Below are 27,755 nucleotides of genomic sequence, written 5' to 3' on the forward strand. Positions count from 1 at the left end.
TTGTTTGCAAAAATGACACGGAGGCCCGAAATCTTTAAGGGCATGACTTTGAGCAAAACTGCGAGACACGGGTCTTTTATCACGTAGTGGCTGATCTGGTTGATACAGGCACACATTTTTTTATTGTACAATTTTTTAAACACCCTAAATTTTAGGCTATTTATTGATAAAATAATATTTTGAATTACAATTTTAAATACATTGCATTTAGAGTTTCTTGTCAACTGTGAAACGTATCGGACGTTTGTAAAAAAGCTCAGCAAAATTTTTTAAAATTATTTGAATTTATTTGTCAAAAAAAAATAAATTAAATAAAAATTTTTTCTCAAAAATTAAATTTCAAATTGTTTACCGAAAATTAACATTTGAAACATTTGTTGTATCTGTAATTGATCAACTACTATGGAAAGGGATCCATTACTTTCCCAGTCAGGAGGAAGACCTCCCAATAATTCCAAGAAGTCATTATCAATTGCTAATAAAGGGGCATCAACAATTCATAATTGCGCAATAAATGCAAGTCCACCTGACTCCCAATCAAAAGGACAATCTTCAAAAAAATTAAAAGATGCAGTAAAAAATATAGATGACGTTAAAAATTCCGAGCTTGGAAAGCAGTTTTTCGACGCAGTATTTGCAATGCAGTCAAAAGAAATAAATGATGATTGTCAAGAGCTTTTTGAATCTAGCAACAACAACAATATCAAGATTTTAGAAAATATTACAATCCATAATATACAATTTGAAGAACAAACATGTATGGAACATGAAACTCTTTCAATTTCCTCAATAGAAGATGAATTCAAAATTGTCCAAAACAAAAAACGAAAAATTCAAGGTGACGTAAATATTGATTTGTCAAAATGTAAATTTAAAAACTTAAATAATATAGATGATAATGTTAATCGTATAAATAAGTATTCACTACTAGGTGATTTAAATATTGAGGCCGAAAGGCCAATTAATAACAACATTTCAGAACCTAATGACCAACAAATTAACAATACTTCCCAAACTAAAGTTCCGACCACGAACATATATTGTCCTCCTATTTTTCTAGAGAATGTTAATGTTAAATCTCTGATTGACCAACTAAATTCCAAAAACGTTGAATTTAAGATTAAGAACCAATCTAAAAACAAAAGTAAATTATACTTCAAGGATTCTTCTGCTCATTCAGAAATGATGCTTCTATTAAAGGAAAAGGAAATTCCATCATACACATACACACCTAAGGAATATAAACGTCAGAGTGTAGTTTGTAGAGGTCTTTTTTATAAGACTGATATTTGTGACATTAAATCGGAAATTGATAAAATTGTTCCAGATACGGTTGATTCTGTTTCAAAGTTTTCTACGGAATACTCCCGGAAACAGGGAATCGATACTGGTCTATTTTTGGTAATCCTTAAACCGAATCGGAAAGTTAATGAGTTACTCGGCATAAAGTATATTCTTAATCAGGTAGTATCATGGGAACGACCAAAGTCTAATAAGAAAGTACCACAATGTTGGAGGTGCCAAAAATGGGGTCATTATTCAAGAAATTGTAGTCGTCCATTTTCTTGTGTGAAATGTCATGATAAGCACGCACCTGGCGAATGCTCTATTGTGCCAGAAAGTAATGTTTTACCATACTGTGTGAATTGTAACGAGAATGGTCATACATCCAATTACAGAGGCTGTCCCGCTTACAAGAAATATCTTACTTTTAGGAAGAAATCGTATCAGGAAACTAAGAATAGGAATATATCTGCTGCTGGCAATGTCGCAATGGCACTGAATCCATCTAATAATGTGGTTGCAAATAAATCATTTGCCAGTATGTTCAATGTTTTGAGTGAAGTTTCTACGCAGAACAAACCCGAAAAGCCTCCTTTAATTCAGGAATTTATGAAACTTGCAAAAATGCTATGTGCACCAGACCCCTTGACTTTGGAAGATAAGATTAATAATTTTATGAGGAATTACAAGTCAATGACAAGAGATCAAGCTAGGAAAGAATGCTTGAGTTTAATTAATGAAATTCAAAATGTCTATGGTCCGTAATTTTCTAAATTTAGTAACTTTTAATGTTGGTTCTCTTATCCATATTGGTAGGAAAATTGAACTGAACAGATTATTAAATCAATCTAACATTGAAATTGCTTTTTTACAAGAATTGCATTTGTCTTCGGACACAAATGTATATTTTGATAACTATATTGTTTTGAAGGACAACAGCTCATTAGGTGTTGGTATTGCTCTTAAAAATTCGATCTCTTTTTCAAGGGTTAGTATTCCTAATCTTCAGTTTCCAAATTTATTTGTGGAATTAAATGTTTGTGTAAATGGTAGTGTTAAGAAAATTCTCTGTGGTTCAATATATTTGAAATGCAATTGTAATCGTCAAGTTATATGTGGGGGTCTATCTACGATTTTGAATGTTTCAAACAGTTATGATGGACTGATACTAGGTGGGGACTTAAATGCAAAACACAATTCATGGGGTGATACCAATAACAATTTCAATGGTGAAGTGTTATCGACTTGGCTCCAAGATGAATCCATTTCGGTAGTAAGAATTTGTGATTCATATCCCACTTACCCTGGTGGATCCTCTCATTTGGACCATTTTATAGTGAGCACTAATATTATTGATAGTTCTCAACCGAATTTTGAAACGTCAACACTTCCTACCTTTTCGGATCACATTCCGTTAAAACTTCAAATATCTTTATCAGATTTTAATTATATTTTTAAAGCCCCCGATAATTTTATTTCTTTTAATGACACTAATTGGAACACATTCAAAATTGACTTAAGTAACACATTATTAAATCACTTCCCACCAGTGAATAAAAATTTATCAAATAGGGAAATAGATTGTTTTGTAGATGAATTTAATAACTCCGTAAATTTTATGACAGAAGTCCATTCAAGGAAGGTCGATAATAAGAATCGAAAATACGTTGTATCGAATAAAGTAAAAAACTTGTTGAGAATTAAGTATAACTGGCAAAAGGATTTGAAGAGGATTTTTCAAAGAACCTTGAACAGGAGAAATTCTGAATATCTCCTTATTTCTAAACAAATTGATCTAATTAAAATTATTATAAAAGAGCAAATTGAAATAGAGCAGGTCAATTTGTTTAATGAGAGATTGAAGGAAATTAAACCTGGCCCATGGGCTTATAAGCAAATTTTTCAGATGATCGGAAATAGAAAACGTTCTTGTGTTAAAAAAGTATCAGTAAACGGTGTCGAAATAACACAATTAAATCAGAAAATAGATGTCTTAAAGGATCACTTTACCCGTGTGTATCAAAGTTCCCCACCGAACAGGAATATTTCGGAAATTAATGAAACTATCAATGACAAAATTTCACAAGTCCCAAATAGTGTAAACTTTGATGATGACAGAACGGCATTGAATAATCATTGCAACATAAAATTGACAAATTTGAATGCTATTTTGGAAATCTCCAAATTAGTAAATAATAAAAAGTCGAGCGGTTTGGACAATATATCAAATTATTTAATTAGAAAATTCCCGATTAAGGCCTTAGAGTATCTTACCATACTGTTCAATAATTGCTTAAATAATTGTTATTTTCCAAATGCTTGGAAAATTGCAAAAATTATTCCAATTCCGAAACAGCAGGATAATAACGATATTAACAACTTTAGACCAATTTCATTACTTTCTAATCTGGGAAAGTTATTTGAGAGAGTTATACGAGATAAGATGAATACAGGTTTAAATAGAGAGTATATTCCTCAAAGTCAGTTTGGCTTTAAAAAGGGTAATTCTACGGTACATGCTCTTTTAAAATTCCACACTGATGTAGTACAAAATTTGAGGAAAGGTCAATGCACTGTCGCAGTGTCACTTGACATTGAAAAAGCATTTGATAAGGCATACCAAAATGGCATACTATACAAAATGATTAAAATAGGCTTTGATGCCTCGATAGTCAAACTTTTCCGTAGCTTTTTCGATGACAGGAGATTCTGCGTACAGATTGACAATGTTTCATCTTCTCAGGGTGATGTTTCTTGTGGCGTTCCGCAGGGCTCTGTGTTGGCACCTCATTTGTATAATATATTTATATATGATTTTCCCCATGAATTTGGTAATTCCAAAGGTATACTATATGCCGACGACTCATTACTTTACGCACACAATGAGTCACCTCAAATTGCACTCCAAAATGTTTCTGCACACCTTAAACATGTTGATGAATTTTATTCTCATTGGGGAATAAAAATAAACGCTTCGAAAAGTAATGCAATATGTTTAAGAAATGCTTCCGGAAAGTGTAAATATACTGTTGTGCCGGAGAGCAAGAATTTAAAATTAATATTAAATGGATCTGAAATTTTGTTTAAGGATAATATAAAATACCTCGGAGTAAACTTTAATAAACTTTTAAAATTTAACAAACATGTCGTTTATAATTTGGAGAAGGCTAATCGTGTCAAAGGTGCCTTTTCAAGACTGTTTAATAGTAGGTATTTACCAATTAGGACTAAATTACTTTTATATAAAGTAAGTATAAGACCAATTCTTTTATATGCATTTCCAATATGGTTTAGCATATCAAAGACAATGATGAGGAAAATGGAAATATTTGAACGTCATATTATACGAAAATGTATAGAGAAAAATTTTAAGACTTATAATAGAAGATTTTCTAACAAATTTATTTATGAAGAAGCCAAAATATCTCCAATTCCCTTTTATGCTCTCGATTTGACAAATCGTTTTGTTGACAGACTGTCATGTTTTGAAGGCAGTATAATGCAGGATCTTTTGATAAACGAACAAGGATTTAGTTGGTCAAACACTAATTATCTTTCCACGTTTGGAATTTTACAACAACCATTAAATCATTTTCCTGGTCCAAACTTCTATTCACACACAACTCCCGGTATACACAGGGGTTAAATATTTTATTAATTTTTTATGTTTAGTATAATTTCATTATTTTTTTTTGGTTCTAGTTTTAAGATTTTTTAGTTTTAATTAGTTTTAAAATTTAGCTTTTAAGTTTTTTTAGTATTAAGTTTAATTAAAAGTAGATATAACTCTACTAGGATAGCTAAATGCCGGGAGCAAGCATTGTTTTCTTCAAAATTAACATTTAATTTTACATATAATTAATTTTTCTCAAATATTGATAAGCTAGTCGCATTACCAATTGAATACTCATGTAATTAAAATAATACGTTATAGTTTTAAGTTTTCTTATAATATTTAATGTTTGTAAATCTTGAAATATGAAAAAAGAAGTCTCAATAAAGTTAACTAACTAACTAACTACATTGCATTTAATATTTTTTTTATGTTTTCGAAATAAAAAGTGTAGAGATTATTTTTGAAACGCGCCCTTTTTAATTGATATCAATTTGCGACTAGTCTCGATTGAAAATGATTGCGAATAACGGAGGGTTAACTATGTTGAATTTTTGTGTGTATACCGAAATTTTTAAACGATTTATGCACGTTAAAGTGATTTTCGGAAGCGGGTCTATATGGGAGCTATGACTAATTATGGACCGATCGTAACAAAATTTGGTGACATGAATTTTGTGTATATGAAACTTATTTGGAGCGGAATTTGTGGAGATACACATATAAATTAAACATTTATGACCGATAAAGTCCAATTTCGGGAGGACTTTTGTATGGGGGCTAGGTGAAATAATGGACCGATTTCAGCCAGTTTCAATAGGCTTGGTCCTTGGGCCGAAAAATAATAACCAAATTTGATCGAAATATCTTCAAAATTGCGACCTGAACTCTACGCACAAGGTTTACATAGACAGCCAGCCAGCCAGACGGACGGACAGTGATTCTAAATCGATCGGTATACTTTAAGGTGGGTGTTAGACTAATATTTTTGGGCGTTACAAACATCTGCACAAACGCATTATACCCTCCCCACTATGGTGGTGTAGGGTATAAATACGAGTTGGATTTAATGCTAGAATTAGCCCCCAGGTTATTCAACTTTAGCTGTCGACATTACTAACCGATATTTGGTTTGATTTGAAATTATTTTTAGAACTCATCTAAATTGCTTTGTTTTTCTAAGTGCATATATGTAAATTATTGCCACCATTGGCTGTTTTTTTTAAACTTTCCTCAGCTTTGTGTATTTCTCTTATTTCTCCATTTACTCGCTGTTTTCATTGTTTCATAGTGTTTCTTTTTAATTTTTTTTTTCGTTTACAGCTTGTAAATTGCAACACTCTCACATAGTAGAATATACAAATTTGAATACTGATAGTAAAATAATCGTGAATAGGAATTTCTGCAAATGCATACATAGAATAAATGCCAACATGTTAATATTTGTAAGTAGACTGCAACAAACTTGTGTACATTTTGCATACAAATAAAAATTCGAAAGTTCGAAAAGACGATTTTTTAACAATCAGAAAAGGTCTTTTCTATATAGAATCCTATTAATTACCTTTGCGGCGATACCAATCACAACTTCTCCTGGTAAATAATTGAAATTTCACAAATTCATTTTGCTAGAGCAGTCTAATTTACAAACATATGTATGTAAATTTTGTGAGTAGTACACTGTTTGATTGTATTTGAATATGAATTTTTGCGCGCGTTTTTTACTTTTTCGTTTTTTTTGTTTACAATATTTAAGAATCTGCACAGTGAGGTTAGGTAAAGGTAGAAATCAATTTCGACTCTGATACATTTATATCATTAGATATCATTACCTAAGAGGTAAGTTAATTTCCAATCAGTATATATGGGTTAAATTGATCAAACACCACAATTACTTTTACACATTTATCGTGTTACCATGGGATAAAAGAAAAAATTCCTAATTTATAACTCAAGCATCAAAATGGTAGATTACTACTTATAAACAAAATAGACTAGAAAATCTATATGTATTACATTTTATTTTGAAATCGGTGCTATTGTTAAATTTATTATAAATTATTTTGAATTCGGACCCATTGTGATGTGTGGGTTTTCAGTTAAAACTTATAAATTTAACTTCTGTTTCCAATATTGCTTTTCATACTGTGTATATTAAATATTCGTGCGAAAATCCATTTATGCTATTTTCAATCAACTTTCAATGATTTGTTGTTATTTATGGTTAAAAAAAGTCAGTACATATTGAGTTTTATAAAATGTTGATGAAACAATAAATTTGTAATAGTTTTTATAGACAGAAATTTCAACAATTTAAATCAATGAATCTTTCTCTTGATAACATAATTTAAAGAATTTCTATTAAATTCTTAAAGAAATTTAAATTTCTTAAGAAAGACCAAACATTCATTTATTAAACGCACAAGAAATTTATGAACATTTAAAATAAAATCAACAACAATGATTACATTCACCTTGAAATATTTACAAGCTATTTTGATTCTATTTGAAATTGAATTCTCAAATACATAAAAAAGTAAATAAAAGAAAACCAAACCAAAATCAACCTAAATCGCCAACAATTGTTAAAAGAGATTATTGACTCAACTTGACTTGGATTTTGATGGCACTTGCTAACAATATCATCCATCTATCCATCCAGCGTGTCTTCAATCATTGATTTCGATTTCGAAGGGAAACAAACACATTAATGTACGCACGTTAACTGACTGACACAGGTGTTAAAGCCTTAACAAACTTTGATTAATAATTGACAACATGAAGACAAACAGCAACGACAACAAAAACGAAATTTGACGATGACACGTACAAACAACACAACATCATTCTACTCGTATTTAATCAATGTTTGTAAAAAAACACCTTCGATTTACCTACCGCACTCTCCTAAATAAATATTAATCTTGAATGTATAAATATAAATACTGTACTCTACGTGTAAACGTACATAAATATTTATATATACCTGGCACATTGTATACTTAAGTATCGAAAATCATAAAATCAAATGGACGGACAAAAGATCTATAATTACACAAACTACATAAATTGACAAAGGGACAGACAGACAGGAAGCCACTACACAGTGGAGGTCGATTGAAAAAAAGTGGTAATAAATCTGAATCTTTTAAACTACTGGTCCGATTGCAAAATGATGTATTAACGAAACTTAGAGCAGGGGAGGATATGTCATAAAAACGTTGTTTTACAAAAACTTCACATACCTTAAGGCGCTATTTACAATTTTTTAAACACAGAGCTAATGAGAGACATATTTATAGTATTTGTCACACCTAAAAGTTTGTAATACATCGAAATCTTCATCGCAGATCCACAAAAGTATATATATTCTGGGTCCTTGGGAGCCAACTGGTTGAAATTTTTCACAAATACTCTCTGTTGATAAAGTATGTTTGTTATTGAAAAGATAGAGATAATTTAGTGAAATAAAGAAGAGTTTCTTAACGTTCCACAGTGGTTTAGGAACTTTATTTTTTGGAAATAATTCGGTATCTCGGGAACTATTGCAGATATTGTTATGAAGTTTCACATGGTTAGAGCTGAGGTGTTTCTGAGTTGATTTGCAGTTGTTCAGAAACTTAGCGCTAATGGGGACCAGTGAGTTGCCCCACAAAGTAGGTCACCTCGGGTCTCAAATTTTTTTTTTTAAAAAAATCACCAAAAATCCCTTTATGATCCAAATGAGCTGAAATTTAAAATATAAATAGTGCTTAAGACAATCTACAAAAAATATGCTTACATATATAGGTTATCTCTATTAGTTGAAGAGATATTTAGATTTATTGATTTATTTTTTTAATTCCGCTCGATCTTTTTATGGTTTTTTAGATGTGGCGGGCCTACGGAGTGCCAAAATTTATTTCCAAAATATCAGCTATATTGGCGATAAAATTCTAAACAAAATAAAAATAACTTACTAATAGTTATCTTGTCCCTATAAAAAGTTACACGCATCCAAAATTGGAACTTGATAAAAGTGACGTATTTAAGTTTTTTCCCAAAAAGACCCATATATTTTTTCTTTTGTAGAAATAAATTTTCTTCGGGACTATATACAATTTTTATATGATCCAGAAAGAGAACTTAATGCAAAAACTTGTAAAGCTAATTTTGACTTACTTAAGCGGACACAACACCCCCCAGACCTATCCAAACTTGGTCAATTTTTTAAAAACATTTTGATTTGAGTAAAAAATTTTAAAAAGGCAAAGCACCGATCCTCAAAAAAGCTGCATATTTGTACAAGCCTATATGCTTCTTAAATACCTGCAAAGTGTTTTTTTACTATCGCACGGAAAATAACGCCACAGTAGGCACTTTTCTAAAAAAACTCAGTTTTTGGAATACATTTTCCCCGGTGTAGGAATTTCGGTATTTGAAATGTCAAATATTATAATGTCGTTGATTTAAGGATAATTGAGTCTATATTAGTTCCAAATTTTGTTATGATATCTTTATACGGTAAAATTTTACATAAATTCAAATTTTATATTTTTCTTCATGGAAAATACATGGAAAATTTAGTACCAAAAATTTATAAAATTATTTAATTTTCCTAAAACATCAATATTCAAGCCCTAAGGTTTTCAAAAATATCAAATACATATATAAAAAGCCTTTATTTACTCCTCAGGAGTTCCACAAACCTTGCCCCCTTTGAAATTTTTTTACGTTTTTTGATGTATATTTCATGCGAAAACTCCTCAGCTCCAACCATGTGAAATTAAATATCTGCAATAGTTCCCGAGATATCGAATTATTTCCAAAAAAAAAAGTTTCTAAACCACTGTGCGTTCTCACTTGCTTTACAACAAAGTTTCATTCATTGAAATCTGTTCATATACTTACAAGAGGCAAGTTGTTAAACGTTTTCCTAATTTTTTTACCCTGTATCTCACTTTGTATTCCAACAGAGTGGAAAAAAACCTATGTTTTCCTCTACGATTCGATTATACATCAATTTGCTATTGTGGTAGTAGTTTAGAAGATTCAGAATTATTACCACTTTTTTTCGATTGTCCCCACTGTGCAGCAATATGAGCTTAAACAAATATTTATTAAGATAAGAAAGTGATAGCATGAGCACGATTAGTATTGATGTGATTTATTGAATAAATAAAATACACTGAGCATATGAGAGACATCATGGCATTAACAACAAAAATAACAACAACGATATTAATAATGAAAACAAATAAAATAATAATTATTAATACCCTGGGACATTGATTAATACCTGTAAATGTTTGCATTTATTTATGTACATAAGATTGGTAGTATTAAGGAGCTGGGGAGGCATAACTCCAAAGGGAATATTCTGATTCTATTGGTCATAATACTATTGGACTTTATCCGTAATATATTGATCATTTTCTTATTTAGTGAGAAAAATTCATTTTGACAAATACGTATGAGTAATAATGGTCAATCATAACAAGTATACCAAGGTTGGGGTTTATCAGTTCCATTGTATTTTTTTAATAAAAGGGATATTATGGCTGGTTTGCTGGGTTAAAAAACTATAGGTATTAACTATTATCATATAAATTATTTTTTAAATAATTTTGTGGAGAATATTACACTTTTTAATTTCTGTATATATGAGAGTTATGGCCCGATAATTTGCCTGCTTTTATTTCTTCATAATCATGGAAATGTAAACCAAATTTTATAAGTGTAGGGCTGTATGGGAACGGTTAGATATGGCAGCATTTATTCGTGTGTCAAGTTCGGGTTAGCCGACCGTTGCACAATGGGGTAAATTTAATAAAATTGGTAATAAATCTGAATCTCCTAAAGTACTGGTTCGTTTAACCCAGATATGCCGACTGTTTGAGCTTGATCATTTTATAAGTACTTTTATATTATTTTGGAAGCAAATGAGAAATAAAAAGCAGTGCAATTAGAGTTTTTTAAAAATTTATTGAAAAAAGTGGTTTTTTAAGTCGTCCTATATATAGGACATTGGGGTCACAACAACAAAACTAAAACGCAATAATGAAACATTCATGCATATAACAATCAAGCTACTCTTCATAAATATAAATTCCAAAAAATATAGCATTTATTAGGGTATTCAAACGATTAACCGTTAATCGGTTAGCCGATTAATTTCGGACGGTTAGCTGTTCGAATAATTTGAAATTGCCGATTTTCAAATAACAAATAAACCGATTAATTTGTGTCGATTAACCGATTAACCGAAATTCATTTTTTTTGCACTTTAAACATTTTTTTTGTATTTATTTACCCGTTTCAATTCCAATAAATATGATTAGTGAGTATGTATAACAACTGACATATTTAATTTAAAATGTATTTGAAACGTTGTTTGTATTTACATCTATAGACGAAACTTTTTTTGAAATGAGTATTTTATCATAACTAAACGAAACTATTAAATTGATCAAAATCTAAAACAATCCAAAAAGGAATATTCTTTATCTTGCTTTTGATTTCTCCAACATATACAATCAGAGTTTTTTTCCAAGAAAAGTTTTAATAAATCTAAAGAAAAAAATCATTTAAATTATAATCTTTTTATAAAAGATTATTTCAGAAGATCTCACTAAAACCCTAAAAAACTCAACAACGTCATAATTCAAAAAAAGTCGTTTCGAGAAAAACGTACTTGAATATTTTATGACATTTTACTATTTCTTAAATAAATTTTCAACAAATCATGCTATTTCAGAAATATAAATAGTAGGATAACGTTAACCTATTCGCAGGAATAACCAAAAAAAAAATATTTTTTTTAACGGCAGTTTCAAAACTTCAATTTCAAATTTTTAAAAATTTTGTTAAACAAATTTCAGAATTTTTTGATCATCACACGAGGATTTATTTACAACATAATAGGGAACAAAAATGTGAAAAAAGTCAATGCCTCCTATACTTTTTCCGTACCTGCGATTTAAATTTTGCGAAATTTTTTTTGGAATTTTGGAACGCATACCCTCTATTTTTTTATATATATAAAACTGTAGTTAAATATGAAATTTTGTCTTTCTATCATGATTGCGATTTAGTTTTGAGGTGCATTTACAAGGGGAAAAAATGCAATTTTTTCAGTTTTTGTAAAAATTTTGCCATTAAATAATTACTTTTGCAATTTAATTTAAAAGAATCGATATGTGTACGTAATTGTCGTTCTAATAAGACATAAAACACAAAAATTGGTTAAAAAATGTTAAAGTTATTCAAAAATCGCCAGGCCATTAACGTGTCTCAGGCCACTAGAACAAGAAACGTAGGAACAAAATTAACATATTTTGAGACATATTCAAATAAGAGCTTATTTTTACTTAAAATATGTCTATATTTACTTGTATATGAGTTTTTGTCTTCGTAGGATACCGTTAACCTATTCGCAGGTATGACCAAAAAAATTATTTTTTTAACGGCAGTTTCAACACTCCAATTTCAAATTTTTAAAAATTTTGTTTAACAAATTTCAGAATTTTTTGATCATCACTTGGGAATTTATTGACAACATAATAGGAAATAAAAATGTGAAAAAAGTATGTCAATACCTCCTATAGTTTTTCCGTACCTGCGATTTAAATTTTGCGATTTTCAAGAAAAACTAATTTTTTGGCCATATTTTGGTGAATGAGCCGAATTTCCTTACTTAAATTTTTATACAAAAGCTATTCAGAATATTATAGTCCAGGTAATTCTAAATATAGTCTGAAAGTTTTACTAAAATCGGAAAACGCCAAACCCTAAATCGAGAAGATCCAAGGTGAAATTTTTCAATATTTGGAATTTCGCATGGAAAAATAGCGAAATGTTATATATTTTTGGGCCGATTTTGATGAAACGTAAGAAGAATATAACATGATGCCTTGTATTTATAATAGCAGCATAAAAATTAAATTTAACTCTTAATGAGCAAAAAATTAAATAAAAAATGGCTCATTTTGAAAAAATTACAAAAAAGTTTTTGATTTTGCAAAAAAAAAAATTTTATTACATAACATTTATTTTGATAGATATCCCACTCGAATTCCATTAAGATACCAAAAAGCTCTTCAAGGAAAACACCTAAACTTTCTTTTGAAAAAAGGGCACATTTTGAAAAAAGGTTTTTATTTTGGAAAAAGTCAACAATTTTTATTTTTTTCGAAAGATTGAAGAAAGAAGATTTATTATTTAGCGAGGGGACTGATGACAACCCCATTATCCTAGACCAGCTACAGCAGATCAATCATCTACTTAGCTGGAACAACAACCGATTAACGAAACTGATACAAGGCAAAAATAATAATAGACTGGCAACATCGTACATGTATCCATGGACCCGCTACAGCAGACCAATCAACTACTTACCTGGAACAATAACCGTGTAACGAACTGATACAAAATAACAATATACTGGTTCTAATGGCAACATCGTACGCACGATACTCCAATAACTAGGACAGTGGAAATACGCAAACAAATCGTATAAGATGGCGATGCTTTGTGGAAGCCAAATGCTACTAAGAGATGTAATGGAGGAAAAAAATACACCAGAACTAGTGGCGATACCTTTTCCTGCCTATATTCAAATTTATACAATTCGTGTAGGGTATTTAAATTATGATTCAATTGCTAGATGTATTTCAAACAAAATGTGTATTTCCTTAAAATATCTCATCATTAATCAGACAGGATCTCATACACAAATACATATATCAGTAATATGTATTTTGTAAAATATTTAGGCAAAAGTAATTAAGATACATTTTGCACAAAAACAAAAATTAAAATCTAAAAGTATCTTAATTATTATTTGTGCTTTTTTCTCCAGTAACGCAATAAAATACAATTTAATGAGGCTTGCTAGGCATTAGTTAATCTTCTGCATTGTGTTTTTGTTTCTTAATAATTATATTACATTCTTTACAAATGGCAAATGTACATAAATTTGTTTGTTATAGATTTTTATTCACTAAAACCCAGAATAGATTTCAAAGAAGCGATACACAAGTAGAATTTACTGTTTGTGGGTACTGAAGATAGCATTTGAAATATAAAATGGTTCATATATAAATCTGTTTCCTTCACAACAGGATCTACTCTTTTGCTGTGATGAAAATGTGTTACTCTGAGAAGTAAATATTTCAATATTTTTTCCCTGAGATGTGAAAAATATTTTACTAATTTCCAAAACCAGTTGGCCCTTAATGCTGTTGAACAATTCTGTTACTTAAAATCAATTTCTGTATTTTTTGATACTTTACGTTTTCAGTTTAGTTTATTAAGTAAAATAAATGTGTTGTGTCTTAAAATTCATTACCAACTTCAACATTAACATTCATTTTCTAAAACAACTGTAAATTTGCCCACAAAATATTTTGCCCCCCAAAAAAAAGTAAAGTTGAAAAAGAAAACAATCAACATTAGAATCAAATGGATTTTTTTGGTACATATTTAACAAAAAAATTCGTTTAATTTTTTTTTGTATGAATCCTTGTCGAAAAAAGGCACATAATTGATGAGTCTAACAATTTATCTTAACGAAAATAAATGTTCAACTTTTAATACACATTTAACAAGAGGCCCGGCTGGCCGCCTCTATCCTCACATACTAAACTAACAAATTAAACTGAATTGAAGCGAAAAAAAACTAAACAGACAAACAGCCGACCAAATTGCAATACTCTGAGCAACACTTAGGACTAATACGAGCAGTGGCACGTCAGACAAGTACGAGTATCAGGAGGAAAGTAACATCAGACATTAACATTTAAATCAAGTTGAATGAATGTGTTCAAATATATAGTATACATATTTGAGTTAAGTTGAGGTTTTTGTAGATAGCACACCTGCATACACATAAATATTTTATTTATTAATTTAAAAATTAAACACAAAAATGTATGAAATACTGTGAAAAAATTGAATAATTTCACAAGTTTTGACCTGAAAAGTAAGAATTTTATCGCAGATGTATTCCACTGAATATAAAGGATATTGTTTTAATCCCGATAGAACATGAAAAACGTAAATTTTAATCAAAAAAATATTTTTATTCGAAGATCAAATATTATGGCATTAATATTTTGAAATTATTGGAAGCATAAACCAGTGACTTCATGTGTCACCACAGGAAATAATCGAGAGGTGTCAAATCGCATGATCTTGGAGGCAATTTGACAGGTATTTTTTTTGAAATCAAGTTTTCGCAAAATCTTGATTTCAATAAATCGATGATTACGGCCGCCGTATGGCACGTAGTTCCATCTAGTTTAAACCGCATCAAACCAAAACAAATAAGAAAATATAGTAGATCAACCCCGACCATATGATACCCTACACCGAGAAGATAATTACACATTGCACGAAATTGACACTTTTTTTCTGTCAACAGGGGCACCCAGCGGCTTAAACTAATTCGGGGACTCTGAATTCTGTGGTGCTAACCGTTCTTTTAGGTTAGCTCGTATTTTCGAGATACCGTTATTTCGAAAATGGAGCAGGTTGCACAACATATATTCGCGTAACTCAAAAACGGTTTAGTTTATTGAACAAACTGAAAAAACCGAAATTCCGCAACATAATTACCTTTAAGCAAAGCTTGAAAGCATTGAAATCGGCCCAAAAATATATAACATTTCGCTATCTTTTCATTAGAAATTCCAAATATTGAAAAATTTGACCTTTGACCTTCACGATTTAAAGGTTATCGTTTTCCGATTTTAGTAAAACTTTCAGAACATATTTAAAATTACAAGGACTATAATATTATGGATAGGTTTTACAAAATTTATAACAGTATGGAAATTGGACTCATTCGCCTAAATATGGACAAAAAATTTGTTTTTCTTGAAAAACGCAAAATTTAAATCGCAGGTATGGAAAAACTGTAAGAGGTATTGACATAATTTTTTCATATTTTTATTCCCTATTTTGATCTCAATAAACCTCAATGTGATGATTGAAAAAATCTGAAATTTGTTTAACAAAATTTTTAAAAATTTGAAAATGGAGTTTCAAAACTTAAAAAAAATATTTTTTTTTGGTTATACCTGCGAATAGGTTAATGTTATCCTACGAAGACAAAAACTCATATACAAGTAAATATGGACATATTTTAAGTAAAAATGAGCTTTTATTTTAATTTTTCTCGAAATATCTTAATTTTTTTCTTAAATTTTTTGTTCAAGTGGCCTGAAACACGTTAATGGTCTGGCGAATTTGTAATAACATTAAAATTTTTCAATCAAATTTTGTCATTTATATCTCATTACAACGATAATTACGTACATATTTCGATTCTTTTACATTCAATTGCAAAAGTATTTATTTAGTAGCAACATTTTTTCAAAAACTGAAAAATTTGCATTTTTCTCTAATTTTGGCGATAATACAGTTTTTGGGTCATTTTGAACCAAAGGAGATACAGGTTTAATTTCCAAAGTTTTTTTTAATGTAATATTCATTAATGTAAATAAATCTACACATTTCTAGAAAACAATGCAGAAAGTTAACGAGTTTCACCTATTTATTCCATATTAACAGTAAAATTTTGCATATATCTGAACTTTGACCTCGATGCGCGTCCAGAAATCGTTACCCGATTTGGCTCAAATTTTCAGCACTTAACAGTTAGGCCTAGTGTCACAATATTCCACGCGGCACTCTTTGAAATCTAAAAAAAATCGGCTGTCACTCTAGTGTACATATTTGTCGTTGTCATGAGATATAAATGGGAAGATCCATGTGAAAGCGGACAACAGTCGGATTTACCATCTCCGATTTTAATGAAATTTACCACATAAATAATATATCCAATATGTTCCTCATATCAGAGACTTTTTCAATGGAAGTCATTCCGATGTAAAAATATCGCGATTTGAAAATTGAAAAATTTGTTAAAATTGTCTAAGATTATATATGTATACATAATTGTCCATAACACTGCAACTACTTAAAGTCATACATAATTTTTGATTCCATTTTAATACCAAAGATATTGTGCTTAAAATGGTGTGAATAAAATGGTTTACTTCCAAAAGATTAAAGGTCAATATTCAGAGTATATAAGATCGCGGTGTTAAAAATTAATAAAATTAATAAAGAAATTAATAAAGAACACAAATTAGCAAAGAACATTCCCAAAGAATTGTGTTATCGGAACCCTTTACAAAATAATTAAAAACATATTGGGTCATCTAAAATCGGTTACTATATTTTGAAATCGAATACGCGATCAGAGAATTTTAGTCCTAAATTTGAATTTTACATAAGAAATAGTCGTTTTGTTAATGGACTTGGTCCCCTCGATACCAACAATTTTCAATTTTTTTTCATTTCAAATATTTACTGAAAAGTTTGCTTTTCAAAAAGTATAAATTTCTTATACAGCCTCTTAGAAATTTTGTGCAATAACTTAAAAAGAAATAAAGTACTTTTTTCCCAAAAAATTAGCAATAAATCGCCATTTTAAATTTTTTTAAATTCAAATGAAAATAACTTTGGATGTTGTCATTAGTTTTAAACAATTCTTTTTCTATTTGACACATGCATGTATTTTTAGTCCAATAAAGGAAAATTGGAGAAAATTGGGAAATATCTGGATCCGCTGTTATCAAAAAACTGGAGTATGGTGGTTGAAAATATTGAAAATTTAATTTGCAAATGAGCATATCTTCTAAGCTTTAAGATATAATTGATAGCTACGGTTTTTTGTAGTGCTCGATGAGGGGATTCCATGTATGTAATTTGATTGAAATCGTAATACAAAAGAAGAAATAAAAATGTAACATTCCTGAGGTGTCCTACTTTTGGGACCCCTGGCCGCATCCCTGGTGGGTCCATGATGTCCAAGTTCAAAACTTAAACTCTACAACACTTATTCTTTATACATGTGACTTACCGTTTAGAAATTACATATTTATTTCCCTCTATTTATACCCTACACCACCATAGTGGGGAGGGTATTATGTGTTTGTGCAGATGTTTGTAACGCCCAAAAATATTAGTCTAACAACCACCTTAAAGTATACCGATCGACTTAGAATCACTTCTGAGTCGATTAAACGATGTCCGTCCGTCCATCTGGTCGGCTGGCTGGCTGGCTGTCCATGTAAACCTTGTGCGCAGAGTACTGGTCGCAATTTTGAAGATATTTCGATTAAATTTGGTACATATTATTTTTTCGGCCCAAGGACCAAGGACTGAAATCGGTCCATTATTTCACCTTGCCCTCATACAAATGTCCTTCCGAAATTGGACTTTATCGGTCATAAATGTTTAATTTATATATGTATCTAAACAAATTCCGCTCCAAATAAGTTTTGTATACACAAAATTCATGTCACCAAATTTTGTTACGATCGGTCCATAATTAGTCATAGCTCCCATATAGACCCGCTTCCGAAAATCACTTTAATGTGCATAAATCTCTCAAAAATGTTAGTATAAACGCAAAATTCAATAGAAATAACTTCCATATAGACATAAATCACACGTACTAATTTCATGGTGATCGGTCCATAATTGGTCATAGCTCCCATGTTAGGCCCACCTTCGAAAATCACTCAAAAATATAAATTATTGAAATTTTAAAAGAAAAATGTTTTTGCTCTTTTACTTGGTGTATTATATGGTCGGGCTTGATTGACCATACTTTCTTACTTGTTTTTTCTATACCACTGTGCAGCGTGTAAATCGCACCAAACCAAACGGTTCATTTTTCTGGATGTAATGGAGTCTGTAGGGTCTGTTGTGGATTGGTCTCACTATATGTATATTCGGCAATTTTGTTTATTAACAAACCTGTTAGCCAAAAATTAGCCCATCGCTGAATACAATTTTGAGATAAAACAGTCGTCTATAAGTTGCGCGAATCGAAGACTGATTTTCAAAGTAAATTTTAATAATTTGTTAGCGTTGTTCAATAAGCAATCTATTTATAATGATTTGCCAGAGTATACGGATCATAAATGTAAAAAAGAGAGCGGATTATGATAGTTCGTTTGACAGTAAAACCTTTCGTAAGTTTTATCGGGATTAGAAAATACGCCATTATTTTTTAAACTTTAAGAGATATATATTGCTATTATAACTTCATTTTATGAAAGCATTTCGGAAATGGAAATTCATTTTCTTCTACTTTAAAATCATTTGGAATTAGTGAGTAAATTAATGAACTTGAGCTAAGGAGTGAGATCGAAAAATTCTTAACACACGTTTTTCATTACATTTTTTAACCCAAGTATTATTTGAATTTTTTTTTGATCAAGTTACCTTTGAAAAACATGTCAGTTATTATGTGTAATGTCAATTATATTAATTTTTTTGTTAATCTGATTAAAATGAGTGACCAGAAAAAAGTGCGTACTGAAATTATTAAATATTTTCAACAAAACCCAACTTGGTCTTACAAAAAGTTGGCCAAGCATACAAAGGTCTGCCGTCAAACTGTTTCCAATGTTATTAAACAGTACCGGGAGAACTTGTCAGTTGATAGAAAACCTGGTTCAGGTAGAAGGAATGGTCCACATGATGTTTCTAAAGCCAAAAAAATAGAACGCATTTTCAAAAGAGCTCCCAACACATCCGGTAGGAAAGCAGCCCGGTTAGCTCAGTGCTCGGACTATTTGGTACGAAAAGTTAAAGCTAATGCAGGTTTAAAAACATACAAGGCTCAAAAAGTTCCTGACAGGAACGCTACTAAAAATTTAGAGGCCAAAAACAGAGCACGGAAATTGAAGTCAAGTTTTATAAAAAAATATTCTTGCTGCTTAATGGATGACGAAACGTATGTTCTGGCAGATTTTTCGCAACTTCCAGGTCAAAAATTTTATGTTGCTGATGCTCGAGGGAATGTTGAAGAAAAGTTTAGGACCCAAAAGCAGACAAAATTTCCCAGAAAGTTCTTGGTATGGCAAGCAATATGCAGTTGCGGCAAAAGAAGCCACTCATTTGTTACAACGGGCTCTATAAATACCGAAATTTACATCAAGGAATGTTTACAAAAAAGGCTGCTTCCATTCATAAGACTTCATAATGTGTCCACTTATTTTTGGCCTGACTTGGCATCCTGTCACTATGGCAAACAAGCCCTTGAGTGGTACAAGAACAATAATGTGGTATTTGTACCAAGAGAGGCAAATCCTCCAAACTGCCCGGAGCTAAGGCCAGTGGAGAGATATTGGGCTCTTGTTAAAAGAGAATTGAAGAGTACAAAAAAGGTGTCCAAAAGTGTGGTAGATTTTAAACGGAGATGGACTACATGTTCGAGCAAAGTGACAGAAAGCACTATAAAAACGTTAATGGAAGGGTTTCCGAAAAAGGTTCAAAATTTCATCACTAGTGATTAAAACTATAAAAATAATTTTTTTTGTAAATTGTAATAATAATTTCAATCAAATAAAAAAAAAATTAAAGCTGTAAGTTTAGTGGTTTCTTTTTTATAAACATATATGTATGTTAAGAATTTTTCGATCTCACTCCTTAGAATAATAAAATTTACTTCATATTCAAATTATAAAAAAAAATATTTAAAAAAATATCAAATCATATATTTGATCTCTTAACTGTTCACAGTTTATATTTATTTATATAAATTTTTTCAAAAAGGCAGCATACAACTTTCAGCAGGATAAACTATCCATAACTAACTATGTATTTCACCTAATATAATTAGAGTAGTATGCTCATTGCCAAACCCTGGCTGTAGACTAAATAAATACCAGCCATAAATAAACAAAAATTAACTTTTTTTGTTGTCAGTTAATGCACATTTGGTGTGGAAAATGTTTTATTTGTTACCGTCATCATCATCTTTATCAAAATTATCAGAAAAACCACAATTAAACTTTGTTGCCAACAAAATCATAGAAAATCCCTAGTTTATACCATTAAGAACAAAAATTCAGTCAGCAGTTTTTCTGTTATGAACATTTATTTGGTCATTTTGTTTTCACAGAAGAAAATAAAGTATCAGTTTGATATAAAATCTCGGATTTAAAACAGACAACAACAGGTATTTTGTTGAATGTTTTTAACAAAGTACATAATTTTTTTATTGTTAAATTACTTGCTATGTGAGTTGTTCAACTATATTTCTCTTTATTCAGCAAAAGCTTTTTATACATTTAAGAGTAAGAGTGAGAGAGAGAGAGAGGAAACTTTATAAAAGAAAATGTTGAAACAGGTTTGTGATGGATGAGCATATGACTCCAGGGAAAATGATTGATTCCATGTTGATGCACTAAATTTAAAGCAAATTTTGAATTTAAATAATCACAATTACTATTTAGGTATATATATGAGGTGTTTATTATACCCAAAGGTTCTTAATTTAATTTTCAAAATCAAATTAAATTTTACTAAACATTGAGAACATTCCTTTGGAAATTTATTGTTTATAGAATTAGTTTTTTATTGAATCTTGCCAGTTTCCTTTAGTACAAATCCATTACAAATTAGCTTAATAAAATTTATTGAATTTTTTAATTTCTCTTCATATCAAATCTATTACAAGAAGGCCGTCAATATGTCCATCTGTTGTTGGCTGGATAGAGCATCGTAATAATGACGTAGGTTGATGAAATTTTTCCCAAATTCTTTGTTGATCAGAAATGTTTGATATTGAAAACAGTCAAAACCGGTCAAGTAGATGCAGAGTTATGGACCAATATATGAGACAATCTCTAAGAAACAACTTTTCAAATATATTTTGCAATTTTCTTTAAATATATGCAGTTAATATCTTGAAATTTTACACTGTTTATTGTTCTATTGATGAAAAGACAAGCTCTGTTGAAAATGGTAAGAATCGGTCAATGATTTCTCCCAGCTCCCATAAAAATTTCTTCCATTCTCCATACATAATTTAGCAGACATATATTCTATTATATTTATATTCTATACAAAAATAAATCACAAAACGAAATTTTGTTTGGTTCGGTTCATATTTGGCCATAGTTAAATTTTAAAAATCACTCCAATACTCATAAATCTATTACAAATGACGCTATAAGGTTGAAATTTGATAGAAATAGTCCTAAGATATATTAAAATAACCCTCTGAAACTGACGTGTATTAATTTTAAAAAATTTCCCAGGCCATTAACGTTGGTCAGGCCACTAGAACAAGAAATGTAGGAACATAATTAACATATTTTGTGAAATATTAAAATAAATGCTCATTTTTACTTAACATATATCCATATTTACCGTTAACCTATTCACAAGTATGACCAAAAATTTAATTTTTTAACTCCATTTTCGAATTTTGTTAAAGAAATTTCAGAATTTTTTGATCATCTCATTTGGAATTTATTGAGAATATGATAGGGAATAAAAATATGAAAATATCTCCTATAGTTTTTCCGTACCTGCGATTTAAATTTTACAATTTTCGATAAACTAATTATTTGGCCATATTTTGGCTAAATTTCCTTATTGTTATGAACTGAAAGTAGAACCTATACGGAATATTATAGTCCTCCAGATAATTCTAAATATACTCTGAAAGTTTTACTAAAATTGGAAGGTAAATCGTGAAGGTCAAAGGTCAAATTTTTCAATATTTGGTATTTCTCTTGGAAAGATAACGAAATGTTATATATTTTTGGACTGATTTTGATGAAACTTAAGACAAAATAACATGAAGTCTAGTATTTATAAAAATAGCACAAAAATGCAATTCAAATATAACATTCAACTTTTAAAATCACGAAAAATACAGTCAATGTGAATGGTGCAAATGTTATTTCTTAAATTTAATAAATCAAAATTACACTAAAGGGTTAAAATCAATTAAATTCTTCAAAAATCCTCAATAAAATTTTAACTACAATATTAAGGCAAAAATCAGGTATAAACACAATATTTTTCCGTTTAAAAAATGTGTGGTCAAAATTGATCAAAATTGTGAAAAATATTAAAATGGGTTAACTTGCTACTTTCTAATACAAACTATAATATTCCTAAGTTAGCTTCCTTTAAAAATAAAATTTTGATCAGCACTATTGAAATTAATAAGGTTTTTTATGATTTTAAAAGTTTGGGGTCATTATAACCCCAAGACTTCATGTTATATTTTTCTTACCCAGGATAACATAGGTATAACTAACACTAAATGTAACGCAAAACACAAATTTCATATTTTACATGATTTTGCTCAGATTTTGTTATAGACGAAAAAAATGATAATCACTGCAAACCGAAATGTCCAATTATAAGTTCAAATAAATGCAAAGAGTATACTTTTTATAAGTATTACATAACAATCATACGCATACGTGTACAATCCGAAAAATTATTATTTAATTTCAATTATTTTTATTTTTAAAACTAAAACTTACTTACAAAAGAGTTCAAAATTTATATACAACTAGCTTATGATATTAATTATATTATTATTGATAAATTCACTGAAATTTATTGTTGGGTGATAAGCTTATGCCAGATCATCAGGAAACCTTTTCCAAAAAGGCTCAAAGCTAAAGATATTATACAAATAAAACTATAGAGTGAATGAGAAATACAGATACTCAAACTTTATTTGTAAAAATATCAAAGATTTTACCTTTTTTACATTCCCTACTGCAATTGGTTGGTTTCTTGCCTACTTGAATAAAAAGCATGGTTGGTCTCATATTACTAGAGATACATAACAAATGACAGTTGTCAAAAAAGTAATACCGAACCGTATGGTTATTATGACGTTATACAACAATTTTTTAATGGTTTGCTAAGCGAGAGAAAAAATAACACTTTAAATAGGCAATGATAGTGATATATATTTGTCCCTCTTTCCAAATCACAACCATTTTAACATATTCTTTTGCTTGATTTCTATTGCAATATTAATGAAATCAGCTGATTCATATCTGTATAATTTTAGAAGTTGATATTAAAATAAGCTAACTCTCATAATACTTTAAAAATGCATTTATAAAATGTGAAAAAATCTGTTTTAAATTCATCGAGGCATTTTAATTAATTTTCCCATTGAATTTTCTAATTATAATAAAGATGACAAAAAACCCTTAAGCAGTTTCAAAATTTCCCCAGAAAATTGAATAGCTTGATTACGAAATAGCTTAGGATTGAATATATTCAAGAATTTTTAATTGATGAGAATTCATACAAGTTTTAATTATATTCATATTTTGGACCTAAGGGCTTAATGTCATTTGGAAATAAATAAAAAATAAAAAATTACAATTCATTGCATGAATAATTAATAAATTAATTTTTTTTACAACGCTGGTTTTCGTTAGTAAAATTAAATTGTTTATATTTGTTTCATAAAATAAACTTTATTAAGTTAATTATTTGATTTAGTTCATTCCATTTAATGTGCCTTTTAAAGATGAAAAGTAAAAAAAAACTTTGAACAACTTTTTTATCATTTGATGCCGCTCACCAACAGCTATTTCTAGGACAAATATATTGAGAAACGATATCTTAAGATGATGTGAACTTTCATTTTAGTATGGAATTTTCTTTGTGGCAAATTTAACAATTTAATTTCTACAAAAGACGCAATTCAAATACATCTTACAATGTAATAAAAAGTAATATAATCAATTAATTATATATTTCTGTAATTGAAATTGAATTTATTTGTTATTTATATTAGAATGAAAAAAAAACGGAATTTTATACACAACTCAAGGAAAATGTGTGTGATGAAAAAAATTGATTAATACGATTGAATTTACTGGTAAAAAATAAAAAAAAAATATTTTGAATCCTCATTCTCATTTGCAAATCACATATCAACAATGAATCTGTCTGAAATAATACTGTAAATACAGAAATTTCTAAATAAATATTCCTGGAAATTCCCAGAACATTTTACCGGATATGCAAGCCTACACAATGTAGCAATATTTTTAAAAAAGTTTAAGAAAAAAATAGATATTTAAATATAAAATATGTTAATTTTCATTATAAATTGATAGCAAAAAAACATAAAATTTCATGAAAATCTCAAATTTCAAATTTTACATTTTCAACGTTTTTTTTTTAAACTAAATGAGAATTAAAAATGCAAATTTTAATGGCTGTTGCTATTATAATTTATCGTAGGACTGATTTGACATTTGCGGATTTCGAGGAAATTTAAGATTATTTGCGATTACGTACGAATAATCAAAAATAATCAAAAGTAATCAAAAAATAATCCGGATATTTTCAAAGATTACTTTTGATTATTTTAGATTATTTTCCAAAATTTTTGCATTTACAACATTTTTTCATAAAAAATATATGTATATTAATATAACACAAACAATAAAAATTTTTGTAATTCCCAATTCAACGAAAAGACAAAAATACATGAATAAAATAATAAAGAAAAACAAATACATTCAGCGTACATTAAATCATTTTACAAAAAAGGGCTATAATTTACAAATAATTTGCAAATATTGCAATTGGCCTTCATAACAACAGTCGTTCAACTGGAGCTGAAGTTGTTAAGGGTGTGTTAAAAAATAAATGCATCCCTTAGCAAATCATATTTATGCAAAATCTCATCAGTACTTGCATTATTATTTAAATAACTGAAGAACCCTCAAATTCAGAAGTTCTTCTAAAATAACCGTTTTCAGTACAGTTTCCTAAAAACCGAAGAATTTCAAAACCACGGTTTCGGTTTTAAAAAATATAAAACCGATCGGTTTCGGTCGGTTTTGTAATAATTTTTTAAATATCAAGTGTTATAGAAACAAAATCAGTTGATAATATAGGAAAAGCTAACAAATTTAAAATTCAAACTTGATGGGTGTTCAAGAGGATAAAGGAAAATTGGTACATTTTCTTTTAATGGTACTTTTTTACTATATATTAAAAGGAGAACTAAACCAAACTAAGGAGTACTTTTCGTTCTTCAAAATGGTATTTGAATTTTCTATAATATTGAACGTATAATCCAGGTGGAAAATTGGTACTTCATCTTCTAATTGTAGTTCAATTTCCCAAAATTTTTAAATTTTCAAAAAAGTACCTTTTGTTCTGCGGCTCCTCATTTTACTTATGTACATAATAGTTGGCAATAGTACTATTTATACCCTACACCACCATAGTGGGGAGGATATTATGCGTTTGTGCAGATGTTTGTAACGCCCAAAAATATTAGTCTAACACCCACCTTAAAGTATACCGATCGACTTAGAATCACTTTCTGAGTCGATTAAACGATGTCCGTCCGTCTGGTTGGCTGGCTGTCCATGTAAACCTTGTGCGCAGAGTACAGGTCGCAATTTTGAAGATATTTCAATCGAATTTGGTACATATTACTTTTTCGGCCCAAGGACCAAGCCTATTGAAACTGGCTGAAATCGGTCCATTATTTAACCTAGCCCCCATACAAATGTCCCCTCGAAATTGGACTTTATCGGTCATAAATGTTTAATTTATATATGTATCTACACAAGTTTCGCTCCAAATAAGTTTTATATATACAAAATTCATGTCACCAAATTTTGTTACGATCGGTCCATAATTGGTCATAGCTCCCATATAGACCCGCTTCCGAAAATCACTTTAACGTGCATAAATCGCTTAAAAATGTTGGTATACACACAAAATTCAACATAGTTAACTTTAATATAGACATAAATCACACGACCTAATTTTATCGGTGATCGGTCCATAATTGGTCATAGCTCCCATATAAGGCCCACTTCCGAAAATCACTCAAAAATATAAATTATTGAAATTTTAAAAGAAAAATATTTTTACTCATTTACTTGGTGTAGGGTATTATATGGTCGGGCTTGACCGACCATACTTTCTTACTTGTTTTTTATTGTAATATATCTAAAAATTAGACACACATGATTCTGAATGAGTAAGAATTCGCGAATGGTGACTTTAGTTTAGTGGTACATTTTCAATAATTTTTAAATTAAATAAATAAACAGTCATTTGAATTTTAATTGTCAGGAAATACTTGGATGAATTTTTGGATAAAAAAGTTTGTTTTTCATTTTTAAATTTTTAATTATAAGTAAAAACCGAAGAATAATTATCGGTTTCGGTTTTAGACCTTGAAAACCGCGGTTTCGGTTTCGATTAAAACCGAACACGAAACTCTAGGTTTCAGTGATGTTCGTCAACTTATCGACCTGTAACTCTGTCAGTTTTTTTCCGACTTCTAATTTGTTTACGGGTTTGGAAAGAAACCTGATCACATTTGTATGCTATGAGTATTGTTTTTGTTAAGATTGTAAAAGTAATTAAACTTTTCATTAACACCATTTTTAGTTTTTCTCCCCAGCGCATATGAATAATAAACAAGTAACAGAGCTATATTCGGCTATACACACAGAAAACAAATTGGTTGGAAAACGGTTGCTAATACGAAAATTTTATAAAAGTAACCAAAATATTATTATCATTACTAAAAATTCATAAATTCAACCGATTTACTTTATTTATAGCTGTAAAAACATAGCTATAACGGAATTGTGGTTACTACAATAGCAACATTAGTTATTGTAATCAATTTGTATTTGGTTAAAATAAATTCAACGAAATCGGCAGATACAACCTAACTAAATTCAAATAAGTAGAACTTTAACTATATTTTCAGTTGTAGTAATTAATAAATTCAAGAATTCTATATTCACAACCGACAAAAGAATACGTAAACCCAAAAATTTAAATTTTGTTTGACTTTTTTCAAAAATAAATAAATATTAATTAAAATAAAAGTTATTTAAATCGGAAATACATAGTTTACATAAAAAATTTAAATGAATCCAAAAATAAATTAATGTGAATTAACTCTAGAAAGCGGTAGGACTTCTTTGGAATTATCATGGGTAAGTGCTCGAATGTTCATTGTTTCATT

Source organism: Calliphora vicina, chromosome 1, assembly GCF_958450345.1.
Source record: "Calliphora vicina chromosome 1, idCalVici1.1, whole genome shotgun sequence".
In the NCBI taxonomy this organism is placed as follows: Eukaryota; Metazoa; Arthropoda; class Insecta; order Diptera; family Calliphoridae; genus Calliphora; species Calliphora vicina.